We start from the raw sequence: 14,959 nt of genomic DNA, 5'->3' as shown, positions 1-14,959 counted from the left end.
ATAATTTATTGTAATAAACTCATCCAACGGTCGGTTTTTCCTTTTTCTTTGAATTGATAGGGGTTGCTCTTTGGAGTGTATGATATATAAATATAGGTTTATAAGAGTAACTACGTTTGACCTGATTGATCGAATTCGAAACAAGAACCAAATTGGCTGGATTTTCTACAACCACCATAAAACATTACAATCTCTCCATCGAGCGGTTGGTTTCTCCGAATTCATTTTCTACTTCATGGTTGCTTTAAAATGAACCTAAACAATTTAAATGCAATGTATAAGTCATACAACTATAAGAATAAAATTGGTATAGACCAATGTGTTTGTAATTAAAATTAATTTTTTTTATCTTATGTCCACTCACATCCATTGATGGAATATATACAAACGTGATGTGAAAAAATAAGCACGTTTCGCAGTTGTCACGGCATCGGTCAACCAATAAAACATATAAGTGACTATGGTTGACCAATCCGATCGGATTCGAAAATATGGTGAAATTGGCTAAATTTTTTACCACACTCATAATTTATTGTAATAAACTCATCCAACGGTCGGTTTTACTATTTTCTTTGAATTGATAGGGGTTGCTCTTTGGAGTGTATGGTATATAAATATAGATTTATATGAATAACTACGTTTGATCTAGTTGATCGAATTCGAAACGATAACCAAATTGGCTGGATTTTCTACAATCACCATAAAACATTACAATCTCTCCATCGAGCGGTTGGTTTCTCCGAATTCATTTTCTACTTCATGGTTGCTTTAGAATGAACCTAAACAATTTAAATCCAATGTATAAGTCATACAACTTTAGGAATAAAATTGGTACAGACCAATGTGTTTGTAATTAAAATTAATTTTTTTTTATCTTATGTCCACGCACATCCATTGATGGAATATATACAAACGTGATGTGAAAAAATAAGCACGTTTCGCGGTTGTCACAGCATCGGTCAACCAATAAAACATATAAGTGACTACGGTTGACCAATCCGATCGGATTCAAAAATATGGTGAAATTGGCTAAATTTTTTACCACACTCATAATTTATTGTAATAAACTCATCCAACGGTCGGTTTTTCCATTTTCTTTGAATTGATAGGGGTTGCTCTTTGGAGTGTATAATATATAAATATAAGTTTATAAGAGTAACTACGTTTGACCTAGTTGATCGAATTCGAAACGTGAACCAAATTGGCTGGATTTTTTACAACCACCATAAAACATTACAATCTCTCCATCAAGCAGTTGGTTTCTCCGAATTCATTTTCCACTTCATGGTTGCTTTAGAATGAACCTAAACAATTTAAATGCAATGTATAGGTCATATAACTTTAGGAATAAAATTGGTATAGTCCAATGTGTTTGTAATTAAAATTAATTTTTTTTATCTTATGTCCACGCACATCCATCGATGGAATATATACAAACGTGATGTGAAAAAATAAGCACGTTTCTCGGTTGCCACGCCATCGGTCAACCAATAAAACATATAAGTGACTACGGTTGACCAATCCGATCGGATTAAAAAATATGGTGAAATTGGCTAAATTTTTTACCACACTCATAATTTATTGTAATAAACTCATCCAACGGTCGGTTTCTCATTTTCTTTGAATTGCTATATGTAGCTCTTTGGAGTGTATGATGTATAAATATAGATTTATAAAAAATTAGTGTCTTTAAAAATTTATTTATCAACAAATTAGTATCTATATATAAATATAGATTTTTTTGGTACAATATAGTTATATAGATTGTTATCTTTGGTTGTATTTGATCATTATCCATTGAATTTCCAAAGCTTGAATAAAAAAAAAAACTTGTGTCTTTAAATATTTATTTATAAATAAAGCCAACAAGGCCCGGCCCAAAAAAGCCCGCAAGGCCAAGCCCGGCCCGGCCCGAAAAAGCCCGCAAGGCCCGCTTTATATGGACGAGCTTGGATAATTTGATTTTTAATAAAGCCCGGCCCGCAATTATTTAAAAATATAGCAAGGCCCGGCCCGGGCCGGCCCAAGCCCGCTATGAATGGGCCGGGCCGGGCCCGGCCCGGCCCGTTGACGACCCCTACGCAAAACATCATTGTTTTGGTCTAAATATTATTGATTTTAGCTTTCGTGGAAGTTTTAAACTCCGAAACTAATATATCTTCTCTTATTATCTTCAGGATGTCGAATGAACCTAGACTCGACTTTCAAATACTTGACTCAACGGGTTCGGAATACCATAGTTGGGTAACCGACGTTGAGAACCACCTCACTTCAAGAGGAATATTGCCCATAATTCAAGCTCCTAATCCAGGCCTTGTGTTCCAACAAACACCTACAAAGCATGCACAAGCTATTATCTTGATGCGGCGCCATATGGATAAAGCACTCAGATTAGAGTACATGTCAATCAAAGATGCAAGAGACCTATGGGTAGCGCTAGAAGAGCGTTTTGGCAATATCCAAGATACCCTCCTCCCTGACTTGAAGGTTTAGTGGAATAATATACGCTTCTCCGACTTTAAGTCTGTTGCTGAATATAACTCGGAAGCTCTTCGCCTCAAAGCCATGTTGAGGTTCTGTGGAAAGCCTCTCACAGAAGAAGAGCTAATTGAGAAGACTCTCTCCACCATTCCCGTCTCAGCAATTGTGATATCAAAGCAATATCGCACCGAAGTCAATGCTGGACGAATTACAAGGTTTAATGAGCTTATTAATCTTTTGTCGGTAGCTGAAAAGCACGACAACATCCTTGTAAAGAATTATCATTCAAGGCCCATCGGAACTAAGAGCGTCCGTGAGACAAATTATAATACACCCAAAAGAGGGCGCAAGCAGCAATACCCTAATAACAGGGGACATGAAAGGCGTACGGGCCCATATAACCACTCCAATAAAGAGAGAAACCACAACTTTAAAGTGGACACACGTGGTGGTAACTCCACACGTGGTGGCTTCACACGTGGTGGCAACTCCACACGTGGGAGAGGTGGATATGATAACAATAAGGGCCGTGGAGGTCGCATCATAAGACGTGGTAGTAGCAGTAACCCTCCTAGGGAATATCCACAACGTGGACAAACTGCACCTCCAATGAAAGGAGGCAACCATAATGACGTGTGTCATCGGTGAGGATCAATCGAGCATTGGTTCAAGCAATGCAATGCAAGTACTCAACTAGCTGCAAGCTACAAAGAGTATAGGCAATTCAGGGAGCAAGAAGCCAACCTTGCCGAAGATGAAGAGAGCGAAGATGTCAATCTCACCATAGAAGACTTCAAAGCTAAACAAGTGCACGAGGATGCAGCAGACTTTGATTAGAATAGTCTTTTCTATTTCCCAATAATGGCAAACGTGCCTTAATCAAATTGTATTGACTCTTTCTCATGTGGCGTACCCAATGAAGTATGATGTCTAGGAAAGTAATTGAGATCAAGGTATTTAAGCGAGCCTCGCTCCACCAACATCTCTCTACTTTCCTGGTCATATTTCATTGGAATTACCAAACGGATTGAGCAATTACAATTTGTATATGTTTGATTATATTTTGGAATAGACTTTGGAAACCTTGATGTAATCATTGGTTATTTCCCTTATTAATAAAGTATCGCATTCAATGTCATGGACATGTGTTAATATTCCGAACTTTATTCTTTTTCAGTATGTTTTCCAGAGAAATGGAATGCCTTCTTGATAGTGGCACCACACATACTATATTACGACATAGGCAATTATTCTTATGGATGACGCCTAGTCGATCTTCAATAACTACGATGGCAGGATCATCACAATTGATTCATGGTCGAGGACCAGCTCAATTCTTGTTGCCAAATGGCACGAATATTAATATCACTGAAGCTCTATACGCTCCTAGGGCTGGAAGAACCCTATTGAGTTTTAAAGATATAAGAGCCAATGACCTTCATGTGGAAACACATTGTGAGAATGGACAAGAGTTCCTTTGCATTATCTCTAATAACTACAGAAATAAACGAGTATTAGAGAAACTTATGTGCCGCTCTAGTGGATTATATGCAACCACTATCAGAGTAATTGAATCCAACCATGTCATGAATGAAAATTTATGGGATTCTGACACATATAGACTTTGGCACGACCGTTTAGGTCACCCAGGTCGAGATATGATGCTCCGTATATTAAAAACTTCACACGGACATCCATTCTTCAAAACGAAAAGAAGTACGAACCAAAGATTGGTCGAAAGAACTACTTCATATCATTCGTTTTGCAAGGCTTGCTCTTTAGCAAAGGTAGGATCAAGACCGTCCTATGCAAAGGACACTAAAGAAAATATACCATTCTTGCAAAGAATACAAGGTGATATTTGTGGACCTATTCAACCAACTTGCGGACCATTTAGATATTTTATGGTGTTAGTTGATGCATCGACACGCTGGTCGCATGTCATGCTATTATCCACGAGAAATGCTGCATTTGCTAAACTCCTAGCACAAATCATTAAATTAAGGGCTCACCACCCTGATCATCCTATTAAGTCAATTCGTCTTGACAATGCTGGAGAGTTTACATCAAAAACTTTTGATGATTATTGCATGTCCATTGGGATTGAGGTTGAACACCCTATACCTCATGTACACACCCAAAATGGTCTCGCAGAAGCCGCCATTAAAAGACTTCAAATGGTTGCTCGAGCATTGATTATGCGCACCAATCTCCCTATTTCTGCTTGGGGATATGCAATATTGCACGCAGCTGTGCTTATTCGTCTTAGGCCCACTGCCACCCAACCATTTTCTGCCTCCCAGATGGTAACTGGGTATGAGCCCGATGTCTCACACTTACGCATATTCGGGTGTGCAGTCTATGTGCCAATTGCGCCGCCACAGCGCACCAAAATGGGTCCTCAAAGACGATTAGGTCTTTATACTGGGTATGACTCTCCCACCATTATCCGCTATATAGAACCCTTGACAGGCGATCTATTTACCGCAAGATTTGCGGATTGTCACTTTGATGAGACAGTCTTCCCGTCATTAGGGGGAGACATGAACGGTAATGTTCAACAGAAAAGACAGGAATTGTCGTGGTTTGTCCCCACTCTGTCTCATCTTGATCCCCGAACAGCACAATCTGAAATAGAAGTGCGGAGAATTCTCGATCTTCAGAACGTAGCAGAATCAATGCCTGATGCGTTTTCTGATATCGCTAAAGTGACAAGATCACATATACCTGCTGCAAATGTGCCTGCAAGGATTGATGTCCCTAACACTAGAGGACATGATGCCATCTCAAGAGTACATGAGAATGGCGCCAACGTCCCCTATATGGGTGACGTAGTGGCTAGACCCACGGCTCCCGCCAGGAAGCACGGGAGGCCCATAGGTTCGATGGATTCTCGCCCAAGAAAGAAAGCGAGTTTGGCACAAAATAATCCATTAATCATCGATACAATTAATCCATCTCATGAAAATATTCCGGATTATGGTTATGTCAAAGAGACATCATTGGAGGACGCTCCAATAACAGAACCAATTGCAGAGAATAGAGAGATCTCCATGAATTACACTAGTATACATGTGATGATGGATAGAAATTCTATGACTATTAATGATACTTTTGCATATCATATTGCAAAAGAAATTATAGAATACGATGATATCGAACCTCGCTCCGTTGAAGAATGTCAACGAAGAGCAGATTGGTCTAAATGGAAAGATGCGATCCAGACTGAATTGGATTCACTAACAAAGAGACAGGTATTTGGGTCTATAACGCTGACACCACCAAATATAAAACCTGTTGGCCATAAATGGGTCTTTGTTAGAAAGCGTAATGAGAAAAATGAGGTTGTTAGATACAAAGCCCGCCTTTTGGCACAAGGTTTCTCACAACGCCCTGGAATCGACTACGAGGAGACATATTCTCCCGTAATGGACGTTATAACGTTCCGCTACCTTGTCAGTTTGGTAGTTTCCGAAAAACTTGACATGCAGCTTATGGATGTGGTTACAGCATATCTCTATGGGGATCTAGATTCAGAGATATATATGAAGGTTCTAGATGGACTTCAATTACCCAAATCAAATGGCTCAAAACCACGGAGCGCGTTTTCAATAAAATTGAGACGCTCACTATATGGATTGAAACAATCCGGACGGATGTGGTATAACCGTCTAAGTGACTACTTGATTAGGAAGGGATATATTAACAATGAAATATGCCCATGCGTGTTCATTAAAAAGACAAGTTCCGGATTTGCAATTATAGCAGTTTATGTCGATGACATGAATCTAATTGGAACTCTAAATGAGTTAAAAGAAACTGCTAAATATTTGAAATCCGAATTTGAGATGAAAGATCTTGGGAAAACACGGTTTTGTCTCGGAATAGAACTCGAGCACCGTAGTGATGGGATTATGATCCATCAGTCAGCATATACTCAAAAATTACTAAGGCACTTTAATGAAGATAAAGCAAAGCCTGTGAGTACTCCCATGATCAGCCGTAGTCTTGAGCCCAGAAAAGATCCATTTCGTCCAAAGGATGAGGACGAAGGCTCATTAGAGGCTGAAGTGCCATATCTAAGTGCAATAGGTGCATTCTTGTACTTAGCTCAATGCACAAGACCGGATATCTCATTCGCAGTGAACTTGTTGGCTCGGCATAGTTCCTTGCCAACACGCCGCCATTGGATTGGTATAAAGACAATCTTTCGATACTTAAAAGGTACGATTGATATGGGCTTGTTTTATCCCTACAGGGAGAAAAGGAAAGAAGGAATTATGGGACTAGATCCCACAAGGCAAAAAGCCACCTTCCCTCCCCTCTATCAAAATGATAATGATGTTTTGATGGGTTTTGCTGATGCAGGGTATCTCTCTGACCCTCACAAAGGTCGCTCCCAAACAGGTTATGTCTTTACCATGGGAAGCACCGCGATATCTTGGAGATCCACAAAACAGACCCTTGTTGCTACTTCCTCAAATCATGCAGAGATTATTGCTCTACATGAAGCTGTGCGTGAATGCATATGGCTAAGGTCTGTAAATAGACACATTCGAGGAACCTGTGGTTTGAAGTCTACCACAGAAGAACCTACATGCATTTACGAAGATAATGCAGCTTGTATTGAGCAAATGAAATTAGGTTTCATCAAGGGGGACAATACCAAGCATATATCGCCAAAATTCTTCTACAATCAGCAACAAAAAACACTTCTAAAAATTGAAGTAAATCAAATCCGATCAGAGAAAAATGTAGCGGACTTATTTACTAAGTCGTTACCAAAATCCCCTTTCGAGAAACATGTGAAGAGTATCGGATTGAGAATGTTATCCGAACTCCCATGATCTCCAGGGGGAGTCTAAATCAGGGGGAGTATCCAGATACATACTCCACACTCAATGCGCATTGTGCTCTTTTTCTCCTTCGACCAAGGTTGTTTTTTCCCACAGGGTTTTATTACTTGGCAAAGTTTTTAACGAGGCAATTTCGAAGCGCACAGCCTAGACAATACTATTGACATGAAATATCCAAGGGGGAGTGTTGTAGTATATATGATAATGTCTATCTCATGTATAGAATAGGTACTTGAGAATAAAGAGGGATGCTTAAGTGTAAAGATAGGTATAGTGACTTGTATGATGAGCTTTATGCCAAAGGGGAACAAGCATGGTTATCTCTATCATCACAGCCACAATGCCACATGAGAAAAGCTAGAAATGGAGCTGTCATCCAAGTTGTATCATTCTTTAAGCATCTCACATCTCAATTGTATTCCTATAAATACCTCCTTGAATGAGATGAATAAACACACTTGAAAACTCCATTCTCTCTTAGGATTACTCTCTCTCTCTCTGTTTCATTTTATACTTGTCCTTAAACAGAATTGAATCAAAAAGTTCATCTTTCTTATTTACGTCTTACTGTGTGGAACCTCAGCGGCAACGACGCAGATGCTGGAGTATTGAATGCCTTGCGACCACATGAAAATTTGGACTCTTTAGCAATTTGGTTGTATCATGGCCCCACCTGGCCCAATTGGATGACGCCGTCGTATTTAACCAGATTGACAGTCTTTCATCTTTGTTACCGCGACTCCTCTGGTTTGCCTCCTCTCGGGAAACTGCCGTCCCTTAAAGTAGTAAAGCTACATTGGGTGTATGATCTGCAAGAGATCGGAGCTGAATTTTACGGAGTAGAAGAAGAAACATCATCATCATCATCCTTCCCAAGTTTGGAAACACTCTATCTTGGCGGCTTGCCGAGTTTAGCAAAGTGGGAATTAGGTGGAAAGGCAGAAGAGGGTTCTTCTAATTCCCAAATGAAATTGTAATGCCACGCCTTTCTTCCTTGCATATTGTCGAGTGTCGTAATCTAAAACAACTGCCGGACTTCCTCCTGCAAAATGCACCACTGCAGAATCTTCTCATCCATGGTCGCAACAGCTTAATTGGCAGCCTTCCAGACGAGTTCATCTCTCACATCCCAAACGTCACAATTACTGCAACTACCTCTATTTCCGGAGATGATTCCTTTTTCAAAGGAAGAAAAATAGATAGTGATTTATATGGTTAATATATGATCGATGAGGTTCTGCAAATGGAGCAAAGGTAGCTGAGCAAATAAGGTTTGAACAAATTGCTTGTAATGTTAACAACTTAATATTGCACCTTCTTATTCAATCCTATGAGTATATATGCTGGTTTCTGGTTTCTTCTATCGTCCTTACATAAATTTGATTTACTCCAAATTGAGAAATGAATTCTGTCTTAATCAACCCATTCTATGCATCATGCAGGACAGCAGGAGGATCGTTGAGCTGTGATACACACCACTCGGGAAACTTGTCTTGTATTGAGGCATCCATTTGATTGATTGATGTGCTTTTCATGATTCACAGATTCGGCCTAAATTATAGGTTATATATCATTCTGTATCTGAAGTAACCCTTCGTAATTAAGAGTTCAAAAAGCTTGATGAATGCTAGTATTATAGTACACAGTTGCACAATTAAGTTAATGAAGGTTTCCAGTCATGGAGAACTCAATGAACTCTCATACTTGTAATTCGATGAGAGTTCAGTGGCATCTTATTTTTCTAATTGTATATGTCAACGTATCAATCTATAATGTTGTAGTTTCATATGTAATATCACAAGGTCCTTTTGTTATGGTCAGGACTATCCCTTGAACGACGATATGAACAAAATGGCACTTCCATATCAAGAGGATAAAAGTATCACATTAATTGAGCATCATCAAGGATCTTGCTTTTTAAGGCAGTGACAGAAGCCAAGAGCATGCTCCAGGGTTGAAGATCTTACTGGTTGCTTATGATACTTTTTTTGCCTCTTCCAGTAGTATGGGCTCAGCATTCAACTCCTGATCAAGGGCATTAATTTGAATTCACATTTCTGGCTTCATTCTTCACATTACAAGTAAGTTCGAAAGGTGCAATTATATCATGCAAGAAGTTAGTAATCTATGTTTCACGCTTCTCAAGTGTTCAGATGTGAAGCTATATAAAACCTAATGCGCAAATTTATGCAAAAGATAATAATTTATCGTCATGAACTTTGCAGAAAATAGTGTATATTCTAAAGTTTGCAGTTGCTGGAGTTCTCAAGACATGATGACACTCTGGTATTCCTTCACTTCATTAGCTCAAATTCAAATAAAAATTCCTACGTAATTTTCTAGTAATAAAGGTCGCATTATGCATGTTCTGTAGACCACAATCTTCCTCTTTTGTTGGTGGAAATCTCTAGTCATTAGGACTCAGAATGTTGTTGGTTGTGAAGCTCATGAGGTGCTATGGTAATCTATATATATACCTCTATACACTCTGGTGCACTACTCCTAAAATATTATTCCTATTGTTATTCAAAGAGAAATTTTTTCTGGAATTAAAGATATATCTTTAATTACTTCTTGACATCCCCACCAGCACTTGATCATCATCATATGAGAGAAGACTATTGTTAGTAACTGCGTTATACTGAAATCCAATGATTACAAGTACTGGTTGCTAATTAAGGTTTGAACTATCAAAGGATGCTTTAAATCCAGATAGACTAAACAAATGTATGTGATCTCTATCAACACATTGTATGCAGGTGGATGTTAAGCAGACATAAACACTTCTCTTGGCTTCTGGTATGCATTTGACTGGTTGGTCAGTTTCTTACATACATTAGGTAATTCATCACCATCAGCTGAAATGATCCTATGCAATAGTCTAAAGAGTGCTTTCCGTTGCTAGTTATTGAATTATAATATCAGTAGCTTCCATATCTAGCTTCCTTGGCATCAGAAGAGTGGATTTTTGCCCCAAGGTCTGAACTGAAATTATCTTCAAGTTTCCATCAACTCACCCAAAGGCAACATAAGGTTGTTATGCTTTAATATATATATATATATATATATATATGTGTGTGTGTGTGTGTGTGTGTGTGTGTGTGTGTGTGTGTGTGTGTGTGTGTGTGTGTGTTTGCGTGCGCGCTTTTGGTCCTCTCCTCCATGCATAAAAAGGCCTTGGAGAAATGCTAATTTGACCATCTATGCACACCACATGTGTTTTTTTTAAGGGGGCAATTCTTCTTCTTCCTTTTTCTCTAGTCGTCAGAACATGCTCCAACTATAGGTTAAGAAATGAAATCTATATTGACTAACACATTCGATGCAGGAGTACTTTCGAAGCTTTCCTATGCATATATTGGCGTGACTTGGCTCTTAACTAGACATGGTAGTAATTTGGCATATGTATCTGAAGCATTTCTGTATATGTAGCAGTTGAAGCTTGAATTTGCACTTGGTACGTAGTTCTTGTTTTCTAATATTTCAAAATTCAATATCTAATTTTCATTGCATTTGATTTTCTTGCTGTAGTAGTGGAAGCTTTTTGTTGCAAGATGTGACCCATGGTCTCACTCGGTTTACTGTTAAGTTTCCAAATGTCCCCTGAGGTTTGTTGTTTTCTTCCGATATATATACTTTCATTAATTGTTCTTTTGAATTTTCATTTTAGAATAAAACGATGCCTAAAAGAAATGCTTATATGGTTGTTATTTCGCAGAAATATGGCCCTGCCTTGACAAAGATTCAAATTTAGCATAACTGGAGAAGCATCATATATATCATAGCGGTAGCAAATTTGCTTTAAATTGAACAACATGGAGTTTCCTCTTTTTGGTACGGTATATTCCTCAGATTTTACACTACTAGAACTTCCACATGTCTAGGTTTAAACTGCGACTACAAAAAACAACTAGGAATGAGTGATTAGAAACTAGTAAGACTTTTAGGGGATATAAATTAAATGTCCTTTGTGTCTGTATGACCAGATTAGAGATTAACTAGAAAAAATGAATTCCATGCAGGACCTGTCTGAAGCAGTGATGCACTAGCAAGTAGCAAGGAAAACTGTCTACCATTGTCATCCATTTGAACAGTGGATGAGACTTACCTAAAGTAGGTAATATCTGAGTTGAAGGCTTGAAGTTCCACTAGCTAGATAATTTTCAGATTCAAATTACTGTCACAATATAAGTTCAGTATCAGATTTCCATGGATTTTATAGCACGGAAGAGAGGGAAGAGTGGATGTGACCCAAACCAATCTCATTTAAATTCACCAAAAGGACAAATGATGTAGGGGATGTTCAATGAGGGTTGTGGCTCAAAACAGCTTGGACATGGTGAAAACTGATTGAAAATCCTGTTGGAGTCCAGTGGAATCAAATTCTAGAAAAAAGAATCACAAAAAAGCGGAAGAACAGCATGACAAGGGCTTTGTCAGCAGTGGAACACTAAGCTGAAGTCCAAAAGGTAGAAAGGTGTATATTCTTCTATCACAAGGACTTGGTGACTTGTACTATAGTTTTATGATTCCCACTTTCAGAACTTTTTTATAACTCCGAAAGGTGACTTTGTTTCCTAAGGCCATGCATGCACTACAAGTCCTTTCCAATGCTCTGGATTCTTTAAGTTTCTGTATTTGAGACTACGAGAAGCTTATGTAAAACTAAATGCAAACTATATAGATTTGTAATGATGATTTTATGGCAGGTCAGACCTTCAGAGTAGCAGTGGATCAGCATAACATGACACTCATGTAGTCTTTATGGCATGCAAAACTGTGTAACTTACCTTCAATTATGAACCATGGAATTCATAATCTTGTAAGCCATTACATACAAATTCTTCTGCTATGGATCTGATATAAATCAAAATCTACTGTGTACGAATGTAGAAGCATGGAGACTCCAAAATCGCAGCAGAGTTGTCAAGCTGGTGATTAATCATTAATGAGATGAGGTACTACGAACTATAAGCTAGATATACCTCTATCACCATGCAAGATCTATATATATGCATTTGTGGGGTGGCTGGCATTAGCTTGCGTGGCATTTTTATATTTTTTGGATGGAGAGCGACTGCAGGTTGTGAGTTAAGTTGCAATTGCTAAAGAAGGCATTTCTGTCTATATTTCCTATTAAATTTCATCAGTCATCGTTATTCGAAAAGAAATTTATCATATGATATAGGTTATGTCTTCCTAAATTTGTCCTGCATGTATTCATGTAATTTACTTTAGATTAGTCTACGCAATGTCAACATTGAATTACAAGGCATACATTCTGAATTTTGTGTCAGGGATTTTACTTTAATTTTAACTGGTTCCTACAAAGCTGTGTCTTTAATTATTTGTATGTGGGATAAGACAGTTACGTTTCGACATTTTCAAATATTACAGCGTCTCTTTCACCACTGAAGCATAACTGACTCGATCAGGTTCTACAAACGAAGCAAAGGTAACAGAGAAACTAAGGTTTTGAGCTAATATTATGAAATATTGTTAACGTTGCACCTTCTTACTGCAATTCTATGACTACATATGCTGGTTTCTGATTTCTTCAACTATTCACACATAAATTTAACTGCAAATTGAGAAATGAATTCTGTCCTGATCAACATGTTTTATGCAGGACGATTGTCAAGCAGTGATACACCATTTCGGAAATTGTCTTGCATCCTCGCATCCATTTGACTATTGATGTGCTTTCCACAATTCTGCCAGAAGTATAGGTTATGAGAGTTTAAAACTGATGAATGCTCCTTTTATAATGCACAGTTGTAATAATAAGATATGAAGGTTTCCATGTGTGAACAATTTAATGAACTCTCATATTTGCAACTTGATGAACCTAATTTGGGAGAAAACTCGTGTCTATTGTATCTTTGAATTTCAATAGTGCAGCCTAATTTGAAAGATGCTGACTGCTTAACAATGAATTTCATCTTGATCAGCACATGCATTTTATGGAGGACTTGTCTGAAGAACGGATGCACTAGCAAAGGAAAACTGTCTAGTATTCTTTTATCCATTTGATCAGTGGATGAGGATTACCTAAACTAGGTAATAGCGCATTTGAACATTTGAATTTCCACTTGCAAGCTAGTTTTCATATTCAAATAAATGTCACTGGATTAATTCAGTATATGATTTCCATCGATTTTCTTATCCTATTGGGGCTGAAACTTTTTGCAGCATGGAAGAGAGTAAGAGGGGATGTGACCCAAACCGAGCTGATTCACATTCAACCAAAGGACAAATGATGTAGGGGATGTTCAATGAGGGTTGCAGCTCAAAACAGCTTGGACATGGTGAAATCCTGATTGAAGTTGAATCCTGTTGGACTAGTGGATCCAAATTCAGGAGAAGATTCACGACTGAGAGGAACAGCGTGTCACGGGCATCGTCAGCAAAGGAACAGTAAGCTACAGTCCCAAAGGCTGCAAGGTTTTGATTTCTTCTTTCACAAGGAGAGGGGACTTGTTCTAGTAGTACTAGGATTGTGAAGAACCTATAGATAAATTAAAATAAGAGATGCTTCCCTAAGAGATTTACTTTGGGAGGAATACCTGTGAGGTTTTTCTTAGGTGTAATTGGGGCTCTCTATTGAGAGGGGTTGAGAGGAGTGAGATTACCTAGAGTGGTTTATAATTGTAAGTTGTAACCTTCTTTATTAGTTGATTCATCATCATCATGGTCGCCCGAGGATGTAGGCAATTTGGCCGAACTTCGTTAAATTATTGTGTAATTGTCATGTGTTGTTTTTTGCTTGCATCCAACTTGACCAATTTGAATAAGTTGAACTGAAGGCACCTAAGGACCAATTTAAAGAATGTGCCCAATATCTGCCTGTTTCTTAAGGATATTGTAATTTTTCAGTTGGCAAAGAAAATGAAACCTAATGAGGTAATCAAAGATTTAATCCCACTATACGCGCGTGTTCTCATTTCTGGTAATGTAAGGACCTGACAAGCTAACTTGGTAAGGTCTACTATGTTAACAGACTTTAACATTGCTAATCTTGCCCTTTGCTGTATATTCTCGTTTAATGGGTTTGGATATACCTTTTCTCCAAAGGTTGTGCAAGTTTGTTGAAAGGAAATGTTTCCTTTAAAAGGGGTGTGTACACAGCTATCTTGGGATATGCAGTATTGCAGTCAGCAAGGAGGAGGAGATTGTGAATCATATTGCAGATGAGGGGAGCGTAATTAGGGATGGCATTTGTACTCATTGGGTATTACCCACCCAATAATAATTCACGGGTAATACCCATCAAATAATTAGCGGGTGCGGGTATTTACCCGCTCATTTCTAAATGGGTAAAACCCATACCCACCCATTTACCCATTTTTAATATGGGCAGTTTTTTTTAAAAAAAAAAAAAAAAAAAAATACTTGCTACTATTTTTTTTTTGACCAATACTTATTACTACTTTATTGTTTTTCTTTAGAGAAGTTTTAAATATGCACCCATAATTACTTAATACACACTCCATACTTAATGCACCACCCATTTAATTTCTCAGTCTAATAATTTACTAAATACACAACCCAAAGTACCTAAAATACCCTTAATCTCAAAAATCATGAAATATCCTACTTTTTGACTATATTAAGGTTACTAT

At 38.1% G+C, this 14,959-nt stretch overlaps 1 long non-coding RNA gene across 14 annotated transcripts; it reads left to right on the top strand.

Annotated features, from left to right (window-relative positions):
• The first annotated feature begins 7,932 nt into the window (after window positions 1–7,932).
• LOC112180798 lies at window positions 7,933–14,079 on the top strand. Of its 14 annotated transcripts, none has more exons than XR_005803025.1 (16): window positions 7,934–8,608; window positions 8,780–8,899; window positions 9,159–9,418; window positions 9,563–9,623; window positions 10,097–10,177; window positions 10,666–10,794; window positions 10,869–10,945; window positions 11,056–11,171; window positions 11,360–11,454; window positions 11,634–11,806; window positions 12,052–12,118; window positions 12,231–12,295; window positions 12,735–12,792; window positions 12,967–13,066; window positions 13,289–13,397; window positions 13,530–14,079. It is a non-coding gene; the product is annotated as an uncharacterized LOC112180798 (long non-coding RNA). The 14 variants fall into 14 exon arrangements; XR_005803024.1 differs by having other exon boundaries at window positions 12,047–12,118; XR_005803022.1 differs by having other exon boundaries at window positions 11,634–11,814.
• Window positions 14,080–14,959: the final 880 nt, after the last annotated feature.

This window comes from Rosa chinensis, chromosome 7 (genome assembly GCF_002994745.2).
Source record: "Rosa chinensis cultivar Old Blush chromosome 7, RchiOBHm-V2, whole genome shotgun sequence".
Lineage (NCBI taxonomy): Eukaryota > Viridiplantae > Streptophyta > Magnoliopsida > Rosales > Rosaceae > Rosa > Rosa chinensis.
The sequence above is the reverse complement of the archived record's forward strand: the minus strand, read 5'-3'. Positions and strand labels throughout refer to the sequence as shown.